Consider the following 10,886-nt stretch of genomic DNA (forward strand, 5'->3'; position numbering starts at 1 on the left):
AATAACCTGTCTGACAACTAGAGGCTTATACTTTCAGAGCATTGAGGTTAGAAACCTCTTTTGCAATGGGGGCCCAGGTAACAGATGTGCCTTTATACAACTCATAAAACAAATGCCCTTAGTTCCTACTGTACATGATTCTCTATTTTCAATTTAATGCAGGGAAAATATAATGTGTAACAACATTCAGCTAACCTTAGCGGAATGATCTAATTATCAAGGTCAACGTTTTTATTTTACCTCAATTCCTTTTACCCTGAGCATTATGTGAATTTGATTCATTTGTATTATTATTTGTTTACTGGTTTGACATTTTCACTGCACTGTTTGGAAGTTTGATTTGATTTCAAATGAGCTACTTTATATTGTCACTTTAGTAGTTTTTTTACATCAATATTTGTACTTCTACTTGAGTAACATGTCATGAAAGTAACAGTACTTCTACTTGAGGAGGATATTTCATTAAGGACGATTGAAAGCCACTTATCTAACAGAACACAAGGGGTTTTCTTTCATAGAATCTTTTCTAATGTAAACCAAGTAGAGTGTGGTATACCTCAAGGCAGCTGTCTTGGTTCTGTTTTACATTTTTACTGATGACCTACCACTATCCTTAATAAGTAAAGCCTGTGTGTATACAGTGCATTCGGAAAGTATTCAGACACCTCACTGTTTCCCGATTTTGTTACATTACAGCTTTATTCAAAAATGTATTAAAAAGTAATCTCATGAATCTACACAATACCCCATAATGACAAAGCGAAAACAGGTTAAGAATGTTTTGCACATTTTAAATGATTAGAAAACTTTATATACTTCAGTATTCAGACTCCTTGTTATGATACTCAAAATTGAGCTCGGGTGCATCCTGTTTCCATGAATCATCCTTGAGATGTTTCTACAACTAGATTGGTGACCACCTGTGGCAAATGAAAATGATTGGACATGAATTTGAAAGGCAGACACCTGTCTATATATATGGTCCCACAGTTAACAGTGCATGTCAGAGAAAAACAAAGCCATGTGTTCGAAGGAACTGCCCGTAGAGCTCCGAGACAGGATTGTGTCGAGGGACAGATCTGGGGAAGGGTATGAAAAATTGTCTGCAGCATTGAAGGTCCACAAGGACACAGAGGCCTCCAACATTTTTAAATGGAAGAAGTTTGGAACCACCAAGACTCTTCCTAGAGATGGCCGCCTGGCCAAACTGAGCAATCGTGGGAGAAGAGCCTTGGTCAGGGAGTTGACCAAGAACCCGATGGTCACTCTTACAGAGCTCCAGAGTTCATCCCCTGTTGAAGGAATTTAATTCCTCTGTTTTAATTCCCAATCAAAATTAAACACTCTGTCAATGCATAAGGGTTTGTAAGACCCATATTTTATAAGAATGGACAGAGCCCTGGTCTTAAAAGTCAAGTAACAGCCTTTAATTCAAGAGAGTACTGAGTTCATACACATTATACCACAGGTTATAAACTGAAAATGACGTCAGCGTTTTCTAAATGTTCCGTCTCTTCTTGACACTGGTAGAAAGGCCCTATAGTTCTCAAGCCTTCCCTCCTCACCTAGAGCCAAGGTCAGTCAGTGTAGATAAGCATTCTAGACAGTCTGGAGACAGTTCATTCATTTGTACCAAGGCATTGTTCTAAACTCCTGACTACATTATATACATTTGGAAATGGGAGCAAGAGAGAAAATTCATACATGTACAGTAACATAATAGTCCTTTAATTCATCCTGATTGAAATGTATACATAATTAGTCATTATAGATAAAAATTCCCTTAACCTCCCCTCACCTGGGTGTCTAGGTTATCATCGAAAGACAAAACCAGCAAACACTATGCCCCCTCCCTGGAATGAGTTTGACTCTATCAGTGTGAGTAATGACTACAAAAATCACTTTAAGTAACTGTATTCTGATATAGTAACCCTTTCCTGCAATCAATTACCAAAAGCGCTGTCCTTGACCTCAAGGGAGGAGTGTTATTCTTATTTTCACAATTTCATAATGAATAAAGATTATTTAAAAAAGACAAACCTGGACCCCAGGAGGAGTAGCTAAGGCGGATCCTAAAAAAATAATAAAATAAAATCTTTCCACTCCTGTTCTGAAATATACTTGGACAATTCTGCAGAGTTACTTTTTCATTTCAGTGTACGAAAGTGACACCAGCAGGGAACAGCACAGGATGAACAAAACTTTAAAAAGCCATGGTAATACAACCAACACAGGGGTTCATATTCCCCATGAAAAGACATAATGACTTTGGTGTGGAGCGAGAATTTCCCAGCTACAATTCCCTTCTCCCGGCTGTAAATCACCATGCTCTGAAGTACTTCTCACTCACATGACTCTTTCAGATATCTCAATTCCTATTAAGGCATCTGCATACTAGGTTTGTTTTGCTCCTAGCAGAACAAGGCTAGGCGAATTGAACGTTTGTGCCTCGCATACTCCCTTTAAAGACCGTCGCTTGAAAAATGTCTGTCCCACTTGATACTGTAGCTTCCTGAAGATAGTCAGAATGAATCTGGGGTGGCAGCGTAGCCTAGTGGTTAGAGTGTTGGACTAGTAACCAAAAGGTTGTGAGTTTAATTCACTGAGCTGACATGCTGTCATTCTGCCCCTGAACAAGACAGTTAACCCACTGTTCCTAGGTCATCATTGAAAATAAGAATTTGTTCTTAATTGACTTGCCTAGTTAAATAAAGGTCAAATAAAAAAATCTAAGATAAAATTAATTGCAGATTTCTTGTGTTGACTCTTTTTCTGAAGTGCTATTATTTGCACAATTTGACATTAACTAAGATGTTTGGTGCAGTATTTCTCAAGTCCAAAAATTTGCATGAAAATGAGTCATCTCTCCTTGAATGACAAAAAACTATACTTAAATCCCTACTGTTGACCAATCATAGACGAAGGGGCTTAGACTTCGGCTACCGAATATCATAAAATGTCTTCATAATATATAATGATATTTTGATGGGAAGCATGCAGAAGCCTTTAGCAACCAAGCATGTCAAGTGTTTGGGTCATACTTGCAGGCCTTGAAGCTCCAGAGCACAAGTGAAGACAGACAAAATCAAAATCGGGGATGCAACAGCATGCGTCCTTATTAAATTCTGACGTGCACTTTGAAGATGTTAGAAGAACTGTCCACATTTCATTTTCCTCATCCAACAAGACGAGTAGCCTAACAAACAGTCAAATCCTAGCCTATGTCAATCTACTTTTGCTCAAAGTAGAAAGGTTTACATTATATTGGTCAGCTTATCATTCTGTGCGAGGAATAAATATTCCAAAACAGACTTTGGGACAGTTGTGGGATGATATATCCTATATTCATACAACCACTATACATGAAAAAAAACTACATAAAAAGGAAGGGACAGAAAATAACAATAATTTCAATCTGAGTGGTCTCAACAGAAAGACTGGTTGTGGCTGTGCTGCTAGCAGCCAACTCTACTGCTTCCCCAGACTGCTGTTCTCCACCAGCGATAGCATGAGCTGATTACTGCGACTTGAACAACTTGCCTATAGCACTCAACAAGCATGAGAAATCTATGTCTCACATCCAAAGCCAGATAGCTCTTAAGACATTAGGCAGCGCACTGATAGATCTGACATTGATTGAACAATGGATATTGAATATGAATATGCACAATGCAAAGTTAACGACCAGCTGGCTGGTGTGTTTAAGGACATTTTCAATCAATCCCTATCCCAGTCTGCTCTTCCCACATGCTTCAAGAGGGCCACCATTGTTCCTGTTCCCAAGAAAGCTAAGGTAACTGAGCTAAATGACTACCGCCCGTAGCACTCACTTCCGTCATCATGAAGTGCTTTGAGAGACTAGTAAAGGACCATATCACCTCCACCCTACCTGACACCCTAGACTCACTCCAATTTGCTTACCGCCCCAATAGGTCCACAGACGATGCAATCGCAACCACACTGCACACTGCCCTAACCCATCTGGACAAGAGGAATACCTATGTGAGAATGCGGTTCATTGACTACAGCTCAGCATTTAACACCATAGTACCCTCCAAACTCGTCATCAAGCTTGAGACCCTGGGCCTCACCCCGCCCTGTGCAACTGGGTCCTGGACTTTCTGACGGGCCGCCCCCAGGTGGTGAGGGTAGGAAACAACATCTTCACCCCGCTAATCCTCAACACTGGGGCCCCACAAGGGTGCGTTCTCAGCCCTCTACTGTACTCCCTGTTCACCCATGACTGCGTGGACATGCACGCCTCCAACTCAATCATCAAGTTTGCAGACGACACTACAATGGTAGGCTTGATTATCAACAACAACGAGACGCCCTACAGGGAGGAGGTGAGTGCCCTCAGAGTGTGGTGTCATGAAAATAACCTCACACTCAACGTCAACAAAACAAAGGACATGATCGTGGAATCCAGGAAATGATTTTGGACTTCCATGTGGATAGGCAGCACCCCCCTATCCACATCGACGGGACAGTAGTGGAGAGGGTAGAAAGTTTTAAGTTCCTCGGAGTACACATCACAGACAAACTGAATTGGTCCACCCACACAGACAGCGTGGTGAAAAAGGCGCAATAGCGCCTCTTCAACTTCAGGAGGCTGAAGAAATTTTGCTTGTCACCAAAAACACTCAAACTTTTACAGATGTACATATCGAGAGCATCCTGTCGGGCTGTATCACCGCCTGGTACGGCAACTGCTCCGCCCACAACCGTAAGGCTCTCCAGAGGGTAGTGAGGTCTGCACAACGCATCACCGGGGGCAAACTACTTGCCCTCCAGGACACCTACACCACAGGAAGGCCAAAAATATCATCAAGGATAACAACCACCCGAGCCACTGCCTGTTCACCCTGCTATCATCCAGAAGGCGAGTTCAGTGCATCAAAGCAGGGACTGGTGCATCAAAGCAGGGACCGAGAGACTGAAAAACAGCTTCTATCTCAAGGCCATCAGACTGTTAAACAGCCATCACTAACATTGAGTGGCTGCTGCCAACATACTGACTCATCTCTAGCCACTTTGATAATTGGATGTAATAAAGGTATCACTTGTCACTTAAACAATGCCACTTTATATAATGTTTACACTACATTACTGTACTCTATACCATCTACTGCATCCTGCCATCGCTCATCCATATATTTATATTTACATATTCTTAATCATTCCTTTACACTTGTGTGTATAAGGTAGTTGTTGTGAAATTGTTAGATTACTTGTTAGATATTACTGCACGGTCGGAACTAGAAGCATTTTGCTACACTCGCATTAACATCTGCTATCCATGTGTAAGTGACCAATAAAAATGTGATTTAGCTAGGTCTTTCAAAATCTGGTTAATTAATGCTACATCATGCTACCTAGGTAAACAGGAGTTGGCATTTCGTGGCAGCTCATCAAACATTACCAGGGGTTTGAGTCAAAAGTGCGCGAGCAAAATGAAACATCATTGTGTGAGCAAACACTTGAGTTGAGAGAAAATAAATGTAGAGCAGAGGAATGGTTCCATGAGTGCATCCCTTTGTTCTCAATTTCCGCCTGAATACATACCCTAATCTAACTGCCTGTAGCTCAGCCCATGAGGCAAGTATATGCATATTCTTGTTATCATTTGAATGGAAACATTCTGAAGCTTGTGGAAATGTTAATTGAATGTAGGAGAATATAACACAGTAGATCTGGTAGAAGAAAAGAGAAAGAAAGAGCATACGTTTTCTGTTTTTTATTGTTGTAGCATCATCTTTCACATGTACTAGAATAGCCACACAGTCAGATAGGATGCTGGAGATAATTTTGATGGATAACACAAGAGGGCAACTGTAGGTGTGAAACGTTTCAGACTGATAACTTTAGGAATGGGTGAGCTACATGACATTTAGCATGAAGTCACCCAGGTGTCCCACACAAGTTGCCCAAATGTACCCAAGTGGCCGAATTGGTGAAATGACCTATAACTATATAGAGCAGTGCAAATAACTATATACAACATATAAAAAAGCAATTCTAACACACACACACAAAAAAAATGTTTAAAAAAATATGAGAAAATAAATATTTTTAAAAACAGTACACCCTTTGGAAGTCCTCGTCACAATATTTTGCTGCCTGTGCCATGTCCCATAGCAGTCTCTTTCTGATGTAAAGCAGAGGCAAACTGAACAAGTTGTGCCTCCATGCTGTGCCCTTTTGGCCCTGAGGCACAGTCATGCCTGCAGTAATGAGCTGCGGCATATGAACACCACTGGGGGCAGAGGTAGAGCGGGCAGCTTGGCACCGGGGCTCCCAGTCGGAGTCGCTATAACTGTGAAAGAAAATATTAAAAAAAATATTTGTATTGTATGAGCCTTTCATCATCACATAAAATAAACAGATATGTATTGTATAGAGCAGAGGGAACAGTCACTAAGGTGAAGTGCTGTTCCATTCAACTCCGGCCATTGTTGTGGGCCCACTCGCCCCCAGCACCCAATGGCTATTTCATATGGAAATGAAGAGGAGTAGCAGGCGCAGTGGCCATGTGTGTGTTTGCTGTTCTACTCCATTCCATTTGAATAAAAAAATGGAAAACTAACCAACACACACACCACACATTTCATTGCAAATTAAAAATAAAATGAAAATTATATATATATATATATATATATATATATCATTTATTTTTAATTTGCAATGAAATGTGTGGTTTGTGTATGTGTGTGTTGGTTAGTTTGGGCATATATGTCAGATATATATATATATTTTCCATGTCAGATATATATTTTCCATTTGTCATATATATATATATATATATATATGTATATATATATATATATATATATATATATATATATATATATATATATATATATATATATATATATATATTTCATAAAACGGCATTAGCACTTATCCGTCCTATCCTTGCAGAAACTCAGTTCCTGTTTGAATCATAACACTCAAAGATTCCTCAAACAAAAAATCTCTCACTTTCACTTTAGATTTTGACTTCGCTTTTCCTGATTTATTCGCCATGATATCTTCAATGAAATCGTTGAAAATACAACTTTCCGAAATACAGCTGAGCATAACAAGCCTCACAGCAACTCCTCTGATCGTCAAGGCGAGAATGGAGTTCGTTACGCATGCGATATCAAACAAGGAATGGTGCTCCAACCCAAAACCATTACATACTGGCGTTTACCTCAGCTCATTGGCTATCTACCCAGCTAGATTTCAAGAAGATCAGTGGTCATTGGGCAGAAATACAGTCCATTAACGATGGGTAAAATGATTGGTGCAGTAAAATGATTGGTGTGCCAGGTAGTCATTGCTCGTTGTTTTCAAATCAGTTCACTTCGACTCCCCGCAAAAAAAACAATGACGTTTGGCTGTGTTGCAAACATCCAGAGGAATGCACTGAAACCAACCATGACCAGATAATCTATGTTTTACCGTGTGTAATTACGTCGAATGCTCCATAAAACATTGATAGAGATGGAATTCACGGCACAAACAGGTTACAAAATATTCCGATTTAAGCTATAAAAATGGATTTTATCAAAGAAAACGGCACTTCATTTGATCACTGGGACCCGCAGGAAGAGAAATAAGAGCAAGATATCAGAATGTTAGTCATAATTTTACCTTCAGATGTGAATGTGTAAAAACTGTCATGGCGGAAAATGTTTCTGTTGTTGATTGCTCTTCTCAAACAAAAGCATGGTATTTTGTTCTGTAATAGCCATTTTAAATTGGAAAACTTAGTTTGATTACCAAGATTCTAGTCTTTTGAAGGGTGTAAGACACTTGCATTTTCAAGAATGTTTCATGTTACGACGTTGTATTTTCAGTTGTAACTCTGAAATTTCCCCTGATGTTGGTCCCTGTACGGGGATCGCAGCCATAACAGGTTTTTAAACTTGAGAGCTTGTGAGTGTGACTTTCAGGGAGTAGAATTGCATTGCGGTAAATTACTACATGGATGTCTTTTCTCCCTCACACAAATTTTCCAGTTTGTTCTCCAAAATCAATTTTGCTCTCGCAACCGCTTACTATAATTCTATAACAGGAAATTCTAGCCAATAAACAGCCTGTAGCTATCTACTGAAACACAATTGACCAATCAGGGCTTGACTGCTCTATAACCAGTTTTTTTTAACAGAGATGAAAGGGGACAGTGAAAGCTGAACAATGTCTGACAATAATAAAGAGGGAAGTTCGATTGATTTTCAGTAGAGAAACTAGCTAACCAACTAGCTAGCTAATTAACCATCTAGAGTCAAAGCCCTGTCTAAGCCGGGAGAGAGGGGGGGAGTTCTAAGCTGACATATGGAATTGTTTTAAGATGGTCATACCAAGTATTATTTATCTATTTGATTTGACATTTTTAAGGTATAAAAATATATTCTATTTTTTGGGGATGAAACATTGAATTTGGCATTACTGCTATTAGCAAAAAAAAAAAAAAACAGATTCACAACATGGAACAACAGATAGTCACAAGAAAAATCTAAACAAAGTTTGTTCTGAAGTCCATGTTGTTTGTGAGTCTCAGCTTTCCACTGAGGGGTCATATTAGTGTGTAACCCAAACCGTTTGGGCACTACAGACATAAGTTGGAAGAAGAGGCTGTACCGACTTCAGACGAGTCTTGTGAGGCTTGTGGGCGCCCTAGAGCAAAACAGAGAACACCATCGTATTCATGATAGTCTCAGCTGAGTGTTAATAGTTTGTAGGCCAAACCGTTCGTTCGCTACAGACGTTTTCACAAGACCACATTTCGGGATGTCTCTTGGTCTGAAAAACAGAGCTCTAGCTCTGCTACCTTCCACCACAGATGCAGAAGGGTGTCCACTTTGGATGCGGCTGATTGAGACACAGCCATTGCAGACAAAGACTAGCTCAAACAGACATATTTTGATGGGGATTTTCACAGGGTGTGGCCATTGTAGGCCAAGGGTCAACAATTTCAATATTGAAATTGAAGTAGGTAGTTATTTGGTCTTCTGTTATTAAAGCAGGCTATTGATGAGGCAAGCTAAGTGAACATCAGCTAGCAAGGAAGCTAACTATCTAACGATAGCTAGCCAACTTTTAACCATATGTGAACGACAGGCTCAATTCTGTCTTATGTAGTAAAATTTGAAAGTGTTTTTTACATTGGAGAAAAGTAGACAGCTAGAAAATGGTATATCATACACTACAGTTAAAGAACAATGGGAAAGTAATTCTGCTTTGTTGATAAACTTGTATCCTCACTTTTGTGAAAATGGCCTTTGAATGATTTGGTTTGGAGAGCTCTTCTTTGTCTACACCCATTCAGCATAGTTCACACCCTCTTCAGCTTTTACCCAACCCAACTCTTTAATGGTTGGTCCAAGCATTCTGTCAAACAGCAGCTGTCAAGCACTCAAGCTAAATGGCTAACGTTGGCTAGCTTGTTCCAGACACAAATGAAAGAACAGCTCAGTGACTATTTTTACCCGCCCTAGCAGAGTTGGTTAGGTGGTTTTTATGTTGTCTGGAGCATTGGTGACTGCAACAGTGCTGCTGGCAACAATTTATGCATTTTTGCCAATGTTTACTGACACTGGCCATATTCAACGGGTGTAGAGCGTTTGTAATTTTGTCAGTTATTCTGCACCCTGGCATCGGAGCAGATAGCCAGAGTGAATTTACCAGCTACGTTTATCAACAGTTGTCGCAGTGACATTCTATTGAAATGGTTACTTGAATAGTGGAGTCTTTTGTTAAGACATGTGGCTAGCTAGCTAAACAATGAACCATAATGCCAACTAAAACCTCCTGGCATTGACAACTTAGATGGAAAGCTACTGAGGATGGTAGATGACTCTTCAGCCACTCCCATCTGTCAAATATTTAACTTCTTACGGCTAAGGGTTCCCCTAGCGGCACCCCTCGACAACATTCCGCTGAAAAGGCAGCGTGTGAAATTCAAAAATATTTTTTTGAAAAATGTATCTTTCATACATTAACAAGTGCAATTCACCAAATGAAAGATAAACTTCTTAGAAAACACTCTGAAGTTTCTAAAACTGTTTGAGTGATGTCTGTGAGTATAACAGAACTCACATGGCAAGCAAAGTCCCCAATGAAATCCCCTTGAGATATGATGTTGCACTGCCTAGGGGTTCCACTAGATGTCAACCATCAATATAAATTATAATGAGACTTCCATGGTGTTGTGGGAGTGAATGATAGCAGAATCAGTCAGGTTTCTGGCAGTCAGCCATTTTCTGATCATGCTTATTCCTCATGGTAGTCACTTGCGTTCCATGGCTCATGAAGAGAAGGAATAGTCCAGTTGGAACTTTATTGAAGGTATATGTTAAAAACATCCTAACGATTGATTCTGTACATAGTTTGAAATGGTTCTTCGACCTGTAATATAACTTGTTCGTGTGTATGTATGTGAGTAGGATATCTACTGTTTGTGTGGAAGTATGTGCGTAAGTAAGAAGCAAGGTATAAAATGGATGTCTTTGTATAATGGACTTCAGAACGTTCTCGTTGTAACGGCGTTCGTCTGTTGAAGGAGAGTCGGACCAAAATACAGCGTGGTGGTTACTCATGTTCTTTAATGAAAAAATAGCGATACATGAAATAACTAAAATACAAAAACAACAAACGAAACGTGAAAACCTAATTACAGCCTATCTGGTGAACACTACACAGAGACAGGAACAATCACTCACAAAATACACAGTAAAAGCCAGGCTACCTAAATATGGTTCCCAATCAGAGACAACGAGAATCACCTGACACTGATTGAGAACCGCCTCAGGCAGCCAAGCCTATGCTAGACACACCCCTAATCAGCCACAATCCCAATGCCTACAAAAACCCCAATACGACAACACAATAAACCCATG

This window comes from Oncorhynchus tshawytscha, linkage group LG18 (genome assembly GCF_018296145.1).
Source record: "Oncorhynchus tshawytscha isolate Ot180627B linkage group LG18, Otsh_v2.0, whole genome shotgun sequence".
Classification (NCBI taxonomy): Eukaryota; Metazoa; Chordata; class Actinopteri; order Salmoniformes; family Salmonidae; genus Oncorhynchus; species Oncorhynchus tshawytscha.